Source organism: Numenius arquata, chromosome 14, assembly GCF_964106895.1.
Source record: "Numenius arquata chromosome 14, bNumArq3.hap1.1, whole genome shotgun sequence".
Lineage (NCBI taxonomy): Eukaryota > Metazoa > Chordata > Aves > Charadriiformes > Scolopacidae > Numenius > Numenius arquata.
Genome location: NC_133589.1, coordinates 12,336,056 through 12,356,277, shown reverse-complemented (window position 1 = coordinate 12,356,277; position 20,222 = coordinate 12,336,056).

Genomic DNA, 20,222 nt, shown 5'->3' with positions numbered 1-20,222 from the left:
GTTTGACTTCAGAGCGCTTAACTTGCGGCCCTAAAATTGTGTTGGCTTTTGAGATTGTAGGTTCTGGGTTATCCTTTCTTTAAGTCTAACAAGATTATATTTTAGCTTCTTAATCCCCTGCGAGTTTTGACGGTCACATTTGTAGAAGATAAAAGCTTCTTCCTGTTCTGCCTTAACCTTTTAAGTGTTTGGCAAATGGAATTAAAGCTTTTACTTGCATCAAAACAAAAGTTTAAAGTAATCAACTGTCAATAAACCTGTTGGCAGTTGTTCCAAAATACTCATGATAGTTTATAGATTGCTGTGGCTGATTGGCAGTGCTTGCTGAATTCCTCAAGAGGGTGGAATTGGAACCAGACCTAGTGGGTGTGGGTGTGTCGCGAGGAATGAGGGGGCTATGTGGATGTGCATCTTCTCATTTCTTCTGACTTTCAACCCGGAACTGCAGCAACCTCTCATTTTTATTCAAGCCTGTGGATGCTGCAGTCTTCAGGTGCTTTTTTTGTGTCTGTACTCTTAAGTGTTGGCAGCACCAGCTTTCAGATTAAGCCTGTTTTTCAAATTTTCTTTGTGACTAGCTGTTGCAATCACCTTCCTTTGGCTTATGTTTGTGACAAATTAAGCATTCCAAACTTCTTGTAGCTTTGTCCAAACAGGGACGTCACAAATACGTGCCGTAAATTAAGGCATAGCGTAATGAAACAACTCTTGAATCACTTGAATTGACAACACTGGGGACTGATTGAACTCCTTGAAGAGGCAGCGCTGGAGAGTCGTTCCCTCGCCCTCCTCCCTCGCATGCACCCAAAACCAGCCTGACGGGTGAGAAACAGGCTTTCTGCTGTGGTTTTCTGGCCTGCTTTGATAGTGCCTGCAGCTCTGCCAGGTGCAAGGTGTGGCTGCCTGGGAGCCGGGCTGCCTTGTGCCGAGGTGTTTGTCTTCCCTGGGAAACCTGCGCTTACCAGCCTAGAGCAAGGAAGGTTGAGCTTAGACATTGTGCTCAAAGAAGCCCACCTGTGGGGAAAGCAGCCCCGTCTGCTGCCGCGGAGGGGTATCAGTTAATACTGAATAATTAAACCCATAATGGAAAAATAAGAATTTGTTCCTTTAGAATTTCACTTTCTTTTCTCCTAGTGGCTAAGTATAAAAGTTGTAGGCTCCACTAGAATCTGAGGGAGCAACACTTTCTACCCTTGCAAAAGCAGAATTATTATTCTGTGAACTTTCTATATTCTCACTGTTTTCTGCATTTTCAGAATAAGTAGTGATGTATTGTTGGGTTTAAAAATAAAAAGCCCCACAGTGATAGTTGGCCTCAAAGGCCTCATTTGACAGGCCCATGCCCAGCTGAAAGCAATTCTACTGTATTAAACCCTGCACTAAAGTACTGTGTGGTAGCTTTACTGTTGAACAGAATATTTGCATGTGTCAGTAGATATTGGAATGCAAACTCTTTATTTCATAAACAAATTCAGTTTTGATATAAACAAGTTTCCATGTTTTGTTGTGTTAATGGGCTTGAGGACAGCAAACATTGTAATTTGTTTTTCTTTTTGTCATCTTGGCTTGTTTGTGTCCCGTCTCTCCTTTCTTCTCTCATGGAAGATAGTATTACATGAGACTCAAAGTTTTCATTTAAGAAAAGAAAAAGAAAAGCAATCTTGTCTGGCTTTTCAGAAACATGAGGAAACCAGCCTTATAGGTTCATCCAGTAGGTAAAGACATATAAAACAATTTAGAATTACTTTGTGTAATGTGAAGAACTGCAGGGGCCTATTTCTTTTGAAATCTTGCAGGATGCAGTGTTGCCTTTCAGATCTTGAACTTGCAGTGGAATACTAATATGAGCTCTTCTGGAGAATTTTCCTAATGGCTTTACCTAAAATGACTGCTTTACATAAAATACATAAGGGAAAATACTGAATTGTCAAAATTTAAATCATTCTGTGGGAAACAATAATTTTCTTGGGGTTTTTGACTGGGAAGGCTTCTTCTCAGTTGAACAAGAGATCTTCCACTGCGTGTACCCCTTTTCATTGAATTTGGTTGTCCTTAAGTCTCTGCTCACAGTTCTGCTGGCAGCCTTGCCTGGTAACTTGTATCAGGTTTTTATTCTTTCCTACTGAAGCTGTTTCTTATCTGTGTTCATCATGCTTCAGGACAGAACTGGGACTGACTGTATGTAGTTTGCTTAGGCAACTCCCCTGGTTGAAATTCCTGTGCTGCCTTTCCTGGTGTATGCCAGGTATCTGTCCTGGGAACTGTTTGCCAGCCATCTGGTGGTTGAATAGAGACAGGCTGGGGATAAAGCTGCTGTTCTGAACTGATCAATCCAGTTAATGTTTTATCCTTACCTCTGAGCAGCCTGTCTTTGAGGCTGTTTACCCTTCTAGGTTGGATCAGCTATACGTGTTTGTTTTCTCTCCTGTCCTTCATGTAAAAGGCAAAAAAAAAAAAGCTTAGTGACATCTGTTTCATCTCCATAGAGAAAAGGGTACTCAAATCATGTGACATCTGATGTAAAACCTTTTCCCTCTCTGAAATGAGCATAATTCCCACCACCAGTCCAGTCTTATGGAATTCAGTTGGATGCTGTCAGAGTTTATTCTGTGCTTTTGGACTCCATCACAGGATCAGAGGCCTGAATGTGCAGACTTTTTTTTTTTTTAGTGCTAGTTTTCAAGTTCGTAAAGATAATAGCTAGTATTGTTTTTCTCTTAATTGAACGTATTCAACTACATAACTTCAGTAATTTAGGACTGTCTGATACTTTCTGGCCTTCCAGGACAGATGCAATCTGTCGGAATAGTTTAACTTTCTGTCAGGAGGACCTGCCAATGAGCTGTTTTATACATTTCAACATTTCCATTTTGCAGTTTTCCATAAGACACTGGATTTTTTTTTTTTTTCCCCTCTCTCTTGGATAAGTCTAAGTCACACACTTGAAACCAAAGCTACGGAATATTAAAAGCTGACTGGAGCAGGAATGTCTGCTTTCAGTTTGTTGCTTCCCGTTCTGATAATGACATTTGAATCAGACCTGGGTTAAAGATAACAGCAATCCCACAAATCAGTTTGGTATAGCTATGTCTGCTGACCCTTCTTTGAAGAAGGGACCACTATAAACTCTGTCTTTTAGGGCATTTTAGTACAGTGAAGACCTTTTGGTTGCCAAGGTCATAGTTCTTGTTCTACTCTTTTTTCCTGGTTTGAATCAAGCAAAGAATGAAAGTTCTGCGTAGTTCTCACTAAAATTCACAGAATGTGTGTTTTATTTTTCTGGGGAAATGATGGTGAAGATATTAGTCTGAAAGAAAAACTTGTATTCTCACCTACTGAGACTGACATTTTTTTATTATACTGAAAAAATAGCCTTAAGTAAAAAGACCCATTTTATGATTACTTGGTGTTTAAAAATTCCATTGATTTGCTTAGCAAGATTCTTCTACTGCACTGTAAAATGTTTTTAATCAGAGAAGACTTGGGAGGAGATTCTAAAGAAAAGTTTATATTTACCACAGAAGAGTGAGACTGCTTAAAAATGCTATTTCCACCCTCCCTCCTGGTCATAGGAATCTTTCTTGTAGGATAACTTTAAGAAAAAGTCAATTTGGGTTCTGTGATGCTTGGCAGGATGTGGGTATAACTTCCTAAAGGCACATGAATAGGACTAAATGCACTATACAGTCCTCTCTAGGTGTATGGGAAGACACTTGACTCGCTAATTCTTCTGTTTCAGTACTTTCTTTGACAATGGATTTAACAATTCTGAAACTTAGAATGAGAGAGGAATTTGGCCATAAAAAATTCTACTTTTGGAAGCTTTCTACTTCTGCAGGGTAAGCTCATGCTTGTGTCTGAAAATCAGCCTGCCCTGCTTGCTTCTGGGCAAATCCTTGCAGGTCTTCTCCAATCACTATGACTAGGAGGAGTTTAACTCACTCTTGAATTGTTGTATTTGAACACCTACTGGCTGCAAATCAAAAGTTTTGTAGTGATACCCACAACCAGCTTTCACTATACACATAAAGCCTTGATAAACACCAAGGCTTTTTTTTTTTATTGGAAGAGGAGAACAGACCTTGGCTCCTTTTCATTGTATGACAATACAGAGTCAGTTGTCCTAAGTGGGTCTATGTTAAAAAAATCCAGGCCAAAGCCAGCTGTCTTTCAGCTTCTGAGGCACATCAACAAATGTTAGGATATCAGATCAGTTGCAGGATTGCCAGAAATCCTTTCTGCTTAAATTCCAAGTGGCTTTCTTACATAGTACATCCTCATATTTGGGCTGAAATGTGAGTGGGTGTGCCAAAGTGATGCCTTTCTTACCTTTTCACACAGTGGTCTTCAAATATAAGAGTTAATGAGGCTTGAGCATAGCTCATGGTGCATTCTTAGCACACCACATATGGTATTATGCCATTTTCTAAGCAGCATGAGCTTTTTTTTTTTTACTCTGATCTCCATGAGAATTAATAGGACTTTGAAGAGTGAGCATCCTCAATGGTTCAGGTGCGGATGCAGAAGAATAAGTAATGATCTTGCCAGATGCAGCACAAAAATAAAATTATGTAGAACAGGACTCCTGCTTTTCCTTTTTACCTGCATGTTTTTTGTTTTAGCCACTTGTTTGAATTTTCTGTAATGGCATATGTGTCTTGGTAGTTATTTTGCAATAACAGATGTCATAATTTCCAGAAACTCAGCTTTCACTTGAGTATGTAGTAGAAGATTTTTTTTTTTTACTGCTTCTTTCCAGTATTATAAAGCAGAAGAGAATCTGAGTATGTTTTTTTCAGTTCAGTGTAAGGACAGTGAGCTGTTGACTAAAAGATGCAATAACACAACTTGTTTTCTTCTTCTTTCTATTGAGGAAACAGCTTCATGTATTTTTATCTTTGGCTGAAACTGATTTTCAGTGTTGGAAACTCACTCTGGTAGAAAGTTAGGACATGGCACTAATTTAAACAGTCTCTAGTGTCAAGACTTAGGGTGTTTGAAAAGAAAGCCTTGCCAGCTTCAGCTATGATAATTTTAGTATCGCTGCTGAGTTGGAGAAGGTGAAATAATAAAGGATAGTGTTTGAGTTCTGGACCAGTAAGTTTTTCTGTCAGGCAGGTGATGCCACCAGACTCTTCCACCCTTCTGATTTTCTAACAAAAGGTTGTTGAAATTCCTGCTTTCTATTTTACTACTGTAAAGGAGAAAAGTGAAGGTTGAGTTTGTTCAGTTCAATGGGTGGCCCACATGGGGTTGAAATAGCAAGAGGGTTTCAGTTGATTCCAGTTGCTACTATGAAGGAATTAAATTTAAAAGACAAGTGAAATCAGACATTTAACTGTAAGTATCCTGCTGTGCGATGCACAAGGCTACCTTGTCCTGCTTGTTGGTAACTGTTAAGTGTCCTGTCAAGTAGTAACAGTAAACAAAAAGTAAAAGCAGTAAACAAAAGGGTAATGCATGCCTAAATACAAACTGTAGAACACCATTAATGCAGCAATAACCTTTGAATAATGTTAAAAAAGACATCTAAATTAAGTCATTTATTTAGACAGTATCATAGAGAATAAAAAAGTTGTCTTTATATCTCTTTAACCCAATTGGCTCCCAAAGTATTGTCATACTTCTCCCATTTGTAGTTTTGGTAGTGTCCAGCTCTTTCAGGTCAAGTTCTCCAACTTGCCGAAGTCAGTGACTGGCCCCTGTCTGTGTTGCAAAGGCAGTGTTTGGTTTAGATAGTGTGTGACTGTTGAAGGACTGGCTTAAACAGTAGGTATGCAATTCCTGAAGGAGGGAACAGCATTATCATCAAGACTCCTACTGGCTGGCTTCTAGGTAATAACTTCATAGCAAAATCCTCTGTAATTACAGGAGAGCAAAGAGTACTTCCTCGTTGCTTGCCAAAGCTTCTATAAAACACTTCCCTCAAACTTAATGCAGATATTTGCTCAAAAACTAAGCTGAATTTGAACCCACAGTAGAGAAGCTTAAGCCATGTGTAGCAGTGCCACCTAGTGTAGTCTGTCAGTCCTTCATTTTCAGGGTTAACAGAATTTTACTCCTGTTGTATCTTGAGTCTATAATGGTTTGGAAAACAAACACTACCTTTTGGTTGTAGAAAGTGTTAAAGATTATTCTCATGAAATCTGGGCCAGAATATTTTCTTGCATAAAACAAACTTTTATCTGATAGCTTGTTTCACTCTTCTTTGCAGAATTAATGGCAAAATATTCTGAAGTAATCCATGCACAACAGGCTATTCCCTTTTTGTCATGTTTAGCTTTTAAAGTGAAACAGATGGGTAGGATGGAGCAGGGACTGCACAGTGCTCTTGATCAAGAAATATCAGCTTGATAGTGTGGGTATTTATTGAGGATCAATAATATTTTGTAAAATTATTCCTAGACTAAGGTAGCATTTATTATGACCCAAACTGGTAGCATTTTGCCTGCCAATCTACATATAACTTGATTTGGGAAGTGGAGGAGTAGAAGGAAGGATTAGATTACAGACCTCAAACAATAAATGGTTTATGCTGGGTGAGAATTCTGAAAAGAAATAAGTTCAAACTTGCTGTGACTCTTAGGAAATTGTTGTAGTTTATAACTCTTAGCCTAACGGCTGCTATTGCTGTTAAGTTTTGGCTCCTAGCTGGCTACGAATAGCCCACACAAGTCTGAACCTTGTTGTTATGACAAATAAACAAAGCCATGGAGTGGGTTTTTATTTTCACTGTAATACCCCTAAAGAGTGACTAATGAAATCTAGAGAAGCTTATCTGGATTTTCACCAGTTTAAAAAAACCACAGATTTAGTTCTGTGCTCTTCTAACCAAGAGGAAGTTTATCACTGCAGCTGGAGCTGCTGGGAATTGCATGTTTTTTCTAGATTCCCAAAGGAAGCACTGTCAGCCAAAGTTAAAAATGGCAGGAGGACAAAAAGCAAAAGGCACAACTGCTGGGTTTATACTTACATAGGGTTTGTGCTGCTTGGCCTTCCCACTTAGCTGTTCAAACTCTTCTCCAGTTAAGAATTTTTTATCTAGTACTGTCTAGTTCAGTACACAGCGACACTTTTGAGGCCACCCGTGGAACATGAAAAATTCAGTTTTGAGTTCAGGTGTGCAGATAGGCTGTCTTTATCTGCTGATCCCAGACATGAGGAGGGGAGAACTCTGCCAACAGGCTCTTTGAAGAAGAGATTTCTGTGAAAGGTTGCTCCTGAGTGAAGAGTTTATAGCATATTGATCTTCAGCATCTTGGGATGTTGTGCTATATGAACAGCAAACTGCTCAAAGTTATCTCCAGATAATACTGCCCTCAGTCCTTTCTTCGAAGGGAAAATGAGATTGTGACTACGTCAGTGCCAAGGCCCAACATCACTGATACAGGCATGGGAAAACTAGATGACCACGTATAACCAACACTGTCTTTTAACTAAGTAAATTAGGAACTTGGTCATCTAATAGATAATCTAGTATTTCTCTTACCTGTTCTGATACACAACAGGCTTTTGAGTCCAGTCCCTCACAATTGAGATACGAGTTCACCATCAACAGCAGAGCAGTACATACTGTTCCTGGCTTCACAACAAAAGGATTCAAAAGTAATTCGGTGGTTGCTTCAGCTCGGAAGTTGACTACTCAAAGCAGGTATGACTACCTGAGCATGCTGCTTCAGCAGCAGCTGCTGGGATTATTTCACTGCTGCTGCTGACCTCATTGCGTGCTGGAGACTGCAGAACCATCTTGAAATGTTGCCTCAAGAATGCACAAGACTGCACTGTGTCTGTCTTGTGTTTGGGGATTTTTTTTTTTACTGAAAAATTCCTTAAATATTTGTATGTCACTTCATATTTCCTAAATATTGTAGTCACTGTGCCTTGCAGAGAGTACTAAATGCTCCTTAAGTAAATTAGATTTCTGTGGGACTCCCCAAGTGTTCCCTGTTCTCACAGCATCTTATCTTCCCCCTTCCCTCTTACATAAGACAATGTTTGAAATACGCATGTCACTCCCCATCATCCACTTTCCATTCTTTCAAAAAGTCCTCCTGATATAACTTGGTCTTGCATGTGCCTCAGTATGATTTCTGTTAGTTTGACCTAATTTGGAGCTTGGTTTCTAGAGCACTTTGAGGAAGAAGGTCTTATCTCCAGAACTCTGAGCTGCATTGCCCCGCAAAGGGGATTATTGGTTTGGCTGTTATCAGTCAAAAGAATGGGCAGTGTTTCTGACAGCTGAGTTCAGTATTTCACTTATATCTATGTAAGGGGGTTTTATTAGTAGTTCTAATGCAGTCCATTAACAGCAGTTTTGGAAGCCCTGGTGTGGAAGAGCACCCAGGTAGCTTCAAGTTTTTGTAGCCTAAGTTACTTTTTTTTTTTTTTAAAGTATGTAACATGTATTAAGATATCAGTGGCCCTGTAGCTGGTGATCCTGAGCAAGTGTTATCAATGGCAGGAGTATTTCAGAGTGCTTCCTAGCACTGATAAACAACTGATGGCTTTGAAGACCAAGGTCTTCAGGTGGAATCTGAAGCATACAGAAGAAGGGATACATTTGCTGTTGGTAAATGTGAATTATCTTACTCTGATTTTACTCACTAATCGAATGAGGAGTAATGGCTTACAGAGAAAAGAAGGTGATCTAGTTCCTTCCATTCTTCTCTGTTAATATGCTTCTGTGATGAGTCAGTTTTATCACCAACTACTAGAGGAACGTTTCAGGGGACTCCTTGTTCAAATGTTGGTGTTGCATCACAGGCTTTTTTTTCCATCCTTCCCCTGGGTTATGCAATAAAAAGTTTTGAAAGGGCAGCAGAGGGCGAGAATCCTAATAGCAAGGAATTCCCAACACTATAGTAGCCAACCTGGTTTGTTTTGGTGCCACAGTCTGCATTAGATTCTTCTGCAGACACCCTCAGGGTGTTCTTTTGCCACAGTCAGCAAAGCCAGTGAGCTTTTGGAAGGTGGTTGCTTGAAACCCCATCTCACACCTTTGCTTTTATTCTCAAGAGGCAACCACATCAAATGGTAAATGTACTTACATCGTGCGTTTTAGATCCAGGGTAGATTTGTGGACTGACATATACAGTAAGAAGTATGTTTTATGGCCAGGGAGAAACAAAACAAAACTAAACAGTAAGCACAAGTTGGGCAGTCTCCCAAGAGAGTCCAAAACCATTACTGTTTCTCAGTGGTCTTGCATCACCAACAGCAGGACACTGCACAAATCACTGCAAGGTGGCGTTGTGCTGAGGGCTGCAATGAAGATTTCACCTGGTGAAGTCTAAAATATTTATTTTAATATTTTGTAATATTGGAAAGCCTCCATGGGAACCTAGCAGGGAACTTGTGATTTGAAAAATTACCAGGTTGTTGGGGGTTGCTGAAAGCTGGAAAAGAAGTTGTTTGTTTGCTTCCTTTCAGATGAGCATTCTATGGCCATTTGTTCCTGGGTGATGGATTGGGCTTTGTGGCTCTTTTCCTTTGTTCTGCTGTTTTAAGTGAAAGCAAAATACTGATGGAATCTTATCAACAATTGTAGGGCTTGATTATTTTTAAGGATTTTTGAAGAGAAAGTTCAGATAATGTGTAGACATGAAGGTGGAGTGTGGCTGGGGTAGAGCCGAATTGGAGTGGAGCTGAATCTTTGAGGCAGTGACGAGCTTTAAATAGGGAATGTGTGTGGAGCTGGAACTTCGCCACATGCAGTATGAATGGGAGTGTTTTGAAATGGGCCATCCTCACCAAAGGAGGGAACAGTTAAATTCTCACTACAAATGGAGCAACGCTGTAGAAAAGCAAATTGCCTATGTCTACTTAACAAATGTATCTGAGTATTTCATAGATAAGAAATTTCCCCTCATGGTCCTCTGAAGTTCAACATTTAGTGTAGCTGTTAATGTCCAATAAGTAAAGTGAACGGTTGTTTGAGGCTATACTCATTTATTGATTTTATATTTTTATAAATGTATAACATTTTAATGTACATGTTCATCCTTTTGGAAAAGGGAAACAACTTTGTTCTGCTCTTGTGTGAACCAATTTTTTGCCTTTGAAAAATCTCATTAGCTCAGATATTCAGATTAAGGAATTAAAGATTTTGATGGACTTCTCTTTGTTCTAGTTAAAATGTTAAAGGAAGCAGTGAGAACAGTAGATCACACTGAATAGGAACACAACTGCAATAGAGTCTCAAACTATTTCCCTATTTAAATTCCTTATGATTCCTGTATGAAACTGGGAAGGGGATTTTCTGGAATAAAATTGCTTCCCATTAAAAAAAAAAAATCATTCCGCAAAGAGCGGTTTTCTTTGTCTTAAAGATGCTGTGAGCTCCACTGCACTTTGATAGTTAATGTTACAATTAATTGCAATTAAACAATTAATGTTGTCCAGTACATGCCATGTTTTATTCTGTCATAGTACAGTGTCTCAAAGCTGCTCGAGACTTAATAAAAAGAATAGACACAATATCCCTTACACTTTAAGTGGTTAAGGTTTTATACCAAATAAGGATGGAAAAATCTTTTAAGCTGAAGACCAGAGTTTGTTCTCTCACTTGTAAGCAACAGAAATGCAATTAGAAAACTAGACTAACATGTACAGCAAAAGACAAATATTCTCTGCCTAACTACAGCAGAAATGGGCATAAACAAAAGGAGGCAGTGCCAGTACCTGGAATGCACCTCTTCCCTTTGGACACATTTTTTTCCTCTGGCTGATGCTTTGATAAGAAATGGTTATAATAGGACCTCCTGCTGACTTCAGAGGGAGCTGCCACAATCCATGTCCTTGGCTGATCTCCTCTTGCCCCAGCTTAGCTGTGACTAAACCATTTGACTGTTTTAAATTTTTCAGAGTGATCCTAGCTATGACATTGATATTAGAACTGTGGATAAACTTAGCTGTGTATTGGCTTGAGCATCAGTATTGTCTAGACATAAAAAATAAGAGAGCAGAATGAGGTAAAGCTGGATAATTCCTCCCTTTGAGCTGGCATTGCTTTCTTTCTGTGATACTGGAGTCAGTGTTAAACTGCCTAACTTGGGCATGGCTGTGCTTTGATTCTTTTTTTTTTTTTTTTTTTGGTATTACCACATCCATAGTCACAGCATCTTACTTTGAGATGCTACTGTGCATTCCAGCTGGGTATAATTTAGCATTTTGGTGTTTAGCTAAATGTAGCACCCCTAGAGGCTTTAGAGTTTTAAGAATAATTTTTTTTTTTAATTAAAGAATTGCAATGCCAGGCAAGCAGCGTTTTCCCAGGCTGTCTGCTGCTGATGCAAAGTGGCAAACTCGGTTTGCACACAGCATAGGGTAATGCCATACTGAAGGAATTGCACAACTCAGTAGCAGAGACTGAGGAGCACCTTGATTATTAGTCATCTATGTAATGGGAACTATTTGAAATCTTGGCTGCTAGTATAAGGAACTGCTTAAAAAAAAAAAAAAACCACAAACCAAAACCACCCTTGGCCCCCACCCCCTGAAAAACACCACCTCCACAAAGAGAAACCCAGATATGATATTTTAAGTTGAAGGCCCAGTACCTGTTTTCATTAGAAGCATAGGTGGCAACATCTAACACTTGTAGCTACAGTGATGTTACCTTTACCCTGTCTACTCTATCATAAATGGGTAACAGAACTGCACCTCCTTTTTTTTTTTTTAGTTAGACAAGCAGAGTTGTATTTATTACTCCCAAGTATGGAAGTCAACGCAGGTCAGACTTGTGAAAAACATTCAAGGTTTTGCATTCTGTAAAAAGGGGTTTAAAATGAATTCTGCTGCTTGCTAAAAGCAGCCTATCCTAGTTTCCTCTACAGCCAACAGTCCAGAGAAGTGGAAGCCAAGCCAGTATTACTGTGTGGGGAAAAGAGGGAGAAATCTAAGTAACAGCAATACACGTGCAGGATTGTCACATGATACCTATGAGAAATGTCTGTGAATAAAACACCAAGTTCAATGTAGTGTCTTAATCATTAAGAAATATCGATGCACAATCCCTCTGTGAAGGAGGTGTTAGGTTACGTACTGGAAAACACACAGTCCAGACACTGGATAGTACAGCAGGGATGGAAATTAATTCCACTGTTTATTCTGAAATCTTAGCCATAGCACAGCCTCCTGTCAGTAGAAATTTTTCTAGAAAAGTGCGACTTTGTTGAAATGTGCATAAAATATAGAGTAAAAGGAGAAAAGAAATAAAAAATAATGGGAAAAGTACACACAAGTATTCAGCTTGGTTTGCATGTCTTGACAGTGTTTTTATCCTACAAGAGGTGGGTAAATGTAGTTGAGTGTTATGAGACAATCTCTGGTTCTGAAGTTGGGGCAGTTCTCCTTAGATCTTCACTGAGCCAATTATTTGCCTCTCCTCTTACAGGAGACGGGGAGCACTTCTTTGGAAGTTGATCTTAATTTTCATGAAAAAAACAATAGGATTTTGACTCAAACTTTCTGCTGCAGTGCTAAAGAGGCATGAAGTCAATATGGTTAGAACTTCCAGAAAACATAATCAAGTGCAGTGATAGAAGTAAGCTCCAGCATTGATGAAGTCAGATTTTCATACCTTTAGTTTTCTTACCATACATCATTTAAAAACTGGCAAGATATATTGGGAGGTGGGAGAGGGTGTCCTCTTTGTGTATAACATGTCAAAAATCTTGCTACAGGTGAAGTTATCAGCATTTAAAAAAGCAAACAAACCTATATAGAAATGTATAAGTGAGATTTCCCTAAATCACAAATAGGATGCATGTTTGTTAATGATGAAAATTAATCCAGTAAAGGTGACTAAGCTAGTAGAGTACTTTCCTGAATGCCCTCATTTGCCTTTTTGAGTAAGTTGTGGAGAAGCAGCAGGAAGATCTTCTGAATGTTAGATAAATCTACAACAGACTAGAGCAGAAAAGTAACTTAACGGGGTTTTATGCTTTTGCCTTGCAATACTTCTGGACAATGTGGCTGGGTAAGTTTGGGAACTTTCACAACTCTTTTTTTTTTTGTTTGGTTGGTTTTTTTAGATAGTAAAGTTCCTCTAACATGATTCTCTTCAAGCTCTGAGGTTTAAAATGCAAGTAGTTCATGGCTTTTAAGAACACATGTAATGCAATAACAAAATGCTTCTGTCCTCATGTGTACTTAAGGAAGTAATAGCAAAGTAACTCTGAGGTTTTGAACTTGGACTTTTATTTCTGTTTATTGTTGTAAGTTGTCCAGCCAGTGAATAGTTTAAGTTCATTATGCTGATGTATGGGATGTGTTGAGAAACTCTTGATGTTTTTGAAACTAGGGCCTGAGTATTCTCAGATTTCATCATCACTTTCCAGGAGAGAGCAGTGGCAAGGAATTATACAGAAAATTACTAGTAGCCTGTTGTTCAACCTGAATGCATTCAAGTTCTAACAGCACTGATACTGCTGGATTTCAATCCATATTTCTGCTTCATGGCAATGCTGTGACCTGTGCTGGTTATTCTGAGAGCACTCAGTCTGGGCCAGTTGAGTTCGCTAACAGATTTTAATATGTTAACACAAAACCAATGTTCAGTGTTCAAATGACCTAAGAGATGGGGGAAATAAAAGATAAATTAGCAGTAACTACTCTCCATTGCACAGCAGCCTTAAAAATCAAGCTAGATTTTAACCAATGCGATTGAGGGTTTGTTTTGTTTGGGGTGTTTTTCTGAGGGGAGGGAAGCAGAGTGTCTTATTTTACTCTGCTCACATCTGAGAATAAAAGCTATAGCTGATAACAGAAACAGATGGTTTATGTTGTAGTATTAAGTCTCTTTTTTTTTTTTTCAGTTCACTATGAAGGTCTATACTCAAAATAAGATTTGCATGTCCTGGGAAAGAGAAAATGTAGGAACTGCATCTTTACAGACTTAGTTCCACTTTGCATCTTTAAAATTCCATGTGATGGGGCTGAGTATTAAAGCCTCAAGCTAAAAGGTTATGTTCCACTTCTGTGGGTGTGGAGGGATCTTGATTGCCAAGGCAAGCATCTAGGAGTTAGTAATGGTAACTTACAGGAGATCACTGGTAGAACAGGGATGGCGCCAATTAGATTCACGCGCTCAAGATTGTTTTGCAATTGAGTCATTGCCTGAGCCTTCTGATTTAGGCTGGAAGAGTTTGGCTGGACTTTATGAAAATTCAAAAATTGTCCCTGTTGCCTTGCAAAACCCCGGGAAAACTTTGCTTAAAGACACATGCAATTGGATATGTGCCAACAAATGAAATGACATGAAAGACTGTCTGAAATGGAAGCAGGGTGCCTACTGTATATGTGCAACTATCCAGAAGTCTTGTTACCAGAAATACTCACTACTAGAAAGTTTCTGACAAGTCCTGCCAGCTTTACAGCCTGCGTACTTCATAAAAGAGTATCTCATGTCTAGTGTTGGACATCCCCCATTTTCCTGTGTAAGTAGGAAGATGGAAGCTTATAATACTCCTCATGGGAAATGTTACCAGAAGTGCCACAATTTCTACCAAAGCATTTAAATGTTTTATCCAATTTAAAAATGAAATTTAAATATAAATAATGCCATATTCTTCAGCAGAAAGAAGCTGTGATAGAACTAGTAATTTTAAATAAATCCAGTTGCCTAGAGTCTGTGCAAATGCGAAGTCCAGGGCCTGTAGTAACACCTTAGAACATATTACTTCTGTCACCCAAAATGATCAAATTCTGCCTCCATGCTCTCTTCTCCTATAAAAAAAAAGTAATTGAGCTTTGACAAACTGCTTCCGTATCTTACTCTTAGCTTTAAATACTCAAATTTAAAAATGGATTTTTTGACAGAACACTTAAATTCACGAGCCAAAAGGAATGGGTGGATTTGCTTTCATTAGCATAGTAAATTACATTTTCATTTCTGTATTTCTTTACTATCTTTCACATTTTATAGTTCAAGTAAAACTTTATTATTAGCTTAATGTAATCAAGGCAGCACATTCAGTATACAGTATCATCTTCCAGATGATAATGTGCTCCAGTGAACTAGTCAGTGGTGACTAGTTCCTCTGCTAGATTCCTTTGCTACTGGCTTTCTGTTGCTGTTGTCGAGCAAGAAGAAAAATAAGGCACTGGTTTAGATACCGAAGTCTTCAGAGAATAGCAAATGGAGGATGTGCAAGAGTGTCCAAGTAGGAACTGAGGGTAGAGGCCCAAGAAAAAGCTCCAAAAGCAACTGAGCTGGTAATTGAGAACACACTAAAGCCCTAAATAAATCACTGTTGGCTTGATATCTAAATGGGACTCTGAACTGCAACTTTTAAAAATGTGATGCTTTAAACATCAATTTATCAATCTTAGAGTGCATTGTCAAAAAAAAGAGACATTCATAACCTGCATGTTGTAAAGGAAAATTCAACCAAATGCCAGTGAAAACAAATTGCAGTGCAGTGAGATAAAACCCCTAAACTCAGCACTCCCTCTCATTAAGATTGATTAGTTGCCATCAGAAATGTCAGAGGACAATGTGCATAGGCTCACTTAGGTCTCCAAGGCACATAGAAAGATTAGTGGCATATATTATGTGTAATAACTTTCATTGAGCAAGAAAGAATGTTCTTTTCTTTATCAGAACAGTGATCCGCCCCTTTCTTTGTGATCTCTCTCCATGGAGTCTTAAGCAGATTCTTCCATCAGTCCTGTTCCACCTCCACTAAGGAAATGATGAGTCTCGTTCCTGTCTCTTCCAGCATGTAGTTGTAGCAGATCTCATGTTACAGCCAGGAGCTAGATCACATTTTTCCAGTAACTTTCAAATCCATCCATTAGTGTGCACCCAGTGCTTTTGGACTATCAAAGGTGGAAGCTGCTATGTACCAACAAGAATCCAGTCAATTTCTTAGTACGCAACTAAAGATTTTTTTTTTTAAATGGTTCATGATTTTAAATGATCAATGGAACAAACTATTGCATATTCTTTCTGTCTCCTGCCAGGTTCGTTCAGTATAAAACTACTGCATTGAACCTGTTCCTCCAGATGCTTAGTTAAGGGAATAGAAATGATAAATACTGAAAACCTTCAGATTTATGTTCTCCTCCATAAATAAGCTAGTAAGTAGCTTTAGATGTACTCTTCCTCAAAGCCATATGACTACATAAGATATGTGGTCTTCTGCCATCTACATATGGTTGCATACAAAAATAAATTTTCATTATCAAATAGAAGCACTTTGAGATCTTAGTTAAAGGTTGTCTTCCATGAACAGATAACTCCAAGGACAGTTGGCTTCTGTTTGCTACTCTGAGTATTGGCTCCCCTTGAATACAAATCCATACCAGACCAAAGACCTGCGTAATGCCTTCCACAGAGTTAGGCACTCCATTAAGTGCGTAAATGATCAAAGCTTCAGCGATGGCTGCACTCTGCTGGAACTAAGGAATTGCCAGCCATCGTGGCGAATGCTAGGGAGGGAAGTGACTTTTCTGAGAACAGACTTAACCTGCGAATAAGGGAAAAGCAACTAGTTGTATAACTTTCAATGACAGATCAAAATTTACTTCTGTCACTTTCAAATAGAAGCTTTTTTGTAGATTCTAATTAAACATAGCAGAATTGTCCCTGACATATAATAAAAGCTGATAGTGCTACTATAGGTGACTCATCATTTAATACAAGATGTACTGTGAGGAATAGTATTTAGGTTAGTAGGCAATAATACACTTAAATATTGTGGCTGTGTATATTGTGTTGTTGAATTCTAAGTGGCTTTATTTCTTTTTTTAAATTTATTCACGTTCTTGACCTAACTACAGTTATTTTGTTCACTGAAACAGTCCCTTATTACGTAAACACTAGTAATGGCTCTTAGATGAAAGGAAAAAAAAAAACCAGATGTACAAAATATTATCAAAGCTGTAAATATTTCATGAAAGGAAGATAAGGTTTAACTACAGTTGTTAAGGAACCAAGCCATCATAGCATTAAAAATACATAGCTGTATATATTCTAGTGTGACAGCACCTGAAGCATTCACTTTGTAGGGAGTTGCTTGCCAGTAGTGGTTGTGGAACTGCAATGTGTGAGTGAAATCAGGTGGAAGAAGGCATCCTGACTGAAGTGATCTTTGACTCACTGGATTGGGGGTACTTTTTGACCAAGAAAAGAGGAAAAATCTTTTAGTTGAATGAAGCACACTCATATTTATGGGATTAGAGATATGGATATTATACATATAATATTATATATATAATATATGGATATAGATATATTAGTTATAACCTCTGGAGGTTATCTGGTCTAACCTTTTATGTGAAGCAGGGCTATTGGTGTCATTAGATCAGATCAACTGTAGCAGACTCCAAAGATGGAGATGTTTCTCCTCTTCCTCCAGAGGAGAAAAGATGGCCTTGCTTGAGCAGGGGCGTTAGACCAGGTGACCTCCAGAGGTCCCTGCCGAGCTCAACTGTTCTGTGATGGGGGAAAGTGGAACACACCTTAATTGAAGGCTCCTTCCCTTAAATGTTATGGAGGGAACAGACGTCTACAACCATGTGTATCATCTGTATGGTTAATGTTGTATCATGACCTCTCTGAAGGTATAATGACATACTCTAACTGAACACATTATATTAGGTAAAGTAGTGTTGCTTATGAGATGTGACTGAAAAAGAATGTACAGAGTGTAAAGTCATAGGCATAGACAATAGACAGGCATAGAAAATGTTGGTGTCATCCAAGCTGGGAACAAAAACAAGGGGGAAGAAATGGATGTTGCATGAAGTGAAGGGAGTGGTACCTTCGGCTCTGAGCAACCTCAGCAGAGCTAACTCTAGTTCCACAGTAAAGGGAGGTTATTTCTGAAAGTCAAAACTTGAGGTCTGGTACAACTACATTACATGTTCTCCTACATCTGCTCCTGGGACATGACTCACAAAGGTCTTGAGACAGCTGGGAGAACTGAGCTGTTTCAAGTATGTTCTGTGTCTTACTTGTTTTGGTTTTGATAGCTTTTTTATTTCCTATTTTGTAATCAGGAATGTAACTCTCTGCTTTGCTAGACTAAATTTATTTGCCTTTTTGGATGTGTCTAGCATTAATGATAGCCTCACACAATTGTGCCAAGTATAAAGCATCTTGTCTTTTTCCCAAAATAGCTTTACTTATTATAGTGTGATAGAGAACTTGATTCCGGAAAAGGTTCAGGAAGCTAATTCAGGGTGACTTTCCCACCAAGTGGGAAAATGAAGGTTGGTTTGATAGCTAATATAACAAAGGGTGGAACATGAGAGAGAAATATCAGCCAGTAAACGCTCTCTGACAAGGACCAGGCAGAATACAATTCTGCTGATTACCATTTCATGTATTTCATACATTCCAATTTCTCCTACACTGTGTAAACCCTGGGTCTGGCAAGGGAGTGCAGAAGGGGAGTAGTTGTTTCTGGTTTTTTATTTCCAAAGACTTTTCAGCAGATCATGCAATACCTTTGCCTGGTCTTCTAAAACACTGTAGAAAGGTGAATTCTACCCTTTAAAGACTAAATAAAAGAATTGTCTGGAAAAGCCTGGGTGGAAGGTCTGGAGGAGTAAAAGGTACAGAATGATCGCATCACTGAGTGAACCAGCCCAGGAAATAATCCTGTTCTTCCATCAGAACTGTATGTATGTGGACAAGTGTTTATACACCTATATGGTGGATTTCCATGTAATGTCTATTAATGATACCTCAAGGCAAGATTAAACAGGAGTACCCTGGAGAGTGGCGAAGAGGATGCTTAAAGGGGTTATTTTCATCTTCCTTCTCTTCCATTCTCGCTTATTAAGTTTTTTGCTTATCCTCTAATTTCAAGGCATGTCTCAGTGGATAAAACCTGCTGTGGGAAATAAGCAAACATGCTTGCTGTTTGCCTGCAGTTGCACATTCAGCGGTGCTTATCATATCCATCTGGGCACCCAGTTTTGTTTTTTCCTCATTAGACTGAATGTATCCTTTCAAAATTAAACATGGGCACCCAGCAGGAATGCAAATCTCTGCTACGTATTGGGGCTGTGGGAGGGAACCCTGTGGCGGGAACCAATGTAGATAAGACTGCACTGAGTTTCAAAGCATAGAGGAAGCACATAAGATTCTCAGATGTGCTTAGATGCAATGAATCTTAATTTTTCTTTTTCTGAGGCACAACCCTTCTATAAGCAGAGACAATTGAGCAAAATATATCAGCAGATATAGGAATCTATTCCTAGCTTTTTGGATAAGACTTTGTATTTTTGATTGCAAGCAAACCTGATATTAAATGTGACAGACTCCTCAGTGTAAAAGGAAAGCCCATGGGTTATAGATTGAAATCCTGAAAATGCCTGTCAAAATGGCAGCGTGAGGGGAGAAAAAAACACCCAGTAATTATCTTTTTTTGTGTTGCACTTCTGTGGGCATACTTAAAACAAGAAAAGAACTCATACTTGTGGTATCTTGTAGTATCACTAGATATGTTGTAATATTGTTACCCATAGCATTTTGTATGCATTACTGCTGGTAATGCAAATTAAGGTTCCTGCTCTTTCCTTTTAAGATGAAATTTAAGCCATTGGACTGAAAGGGAGCACCTGGATTGGGTCAGCCGCGGTTACAGGTAGCAGTGCAGAAGTAGCCAGTCCAAAAGGGTATAAAGGAGTTAACTGTACAGGCCACTGGGCTGCAAAGTTGCTTTCCAAAAGCATATAGCAAACCCTGTATCAATAAAGAAGATCCCACAGCCACGGACAGCATAAGAGGATGAAGTTTATTGCAAGTTTTTGGGTCACTGTAATAATTTTGAAATTTGCAAAATAAAAGTTCAGGATCTTCCCAAGAAAGGACACTTCCTGTGCTGGAGAAGGCATCTGTATGTCTCTCAAATCCCAGCCTTAACTTCCAGATTTGTAGCCACAGTGGAACTTGAGGATTTTGTAGTAACTTCTGTGATTGTATTTTTTTTTTTTTTTAATCATTAAACTGGTATATTCGTGACTTGCACATGACTTGCTGTATGTTAGGGGGCTGTATCTATTTTGACTGCTGTTTCTGTTTTAGCTGCAAAAGAAAGAATTGTAGGTTATTATACTTTGCTCACAGCACCTCAGTTTGAGTCCTGGAAATTATTCCTGCATGTTATTTCTGCCAGGTCATGCAACAATAACATCATGGCAATTGGTAACAATACTTCTGTTTGATGTATGAGGTTTTCAGGCTGTTCACAATCCTGGTCTTGCTG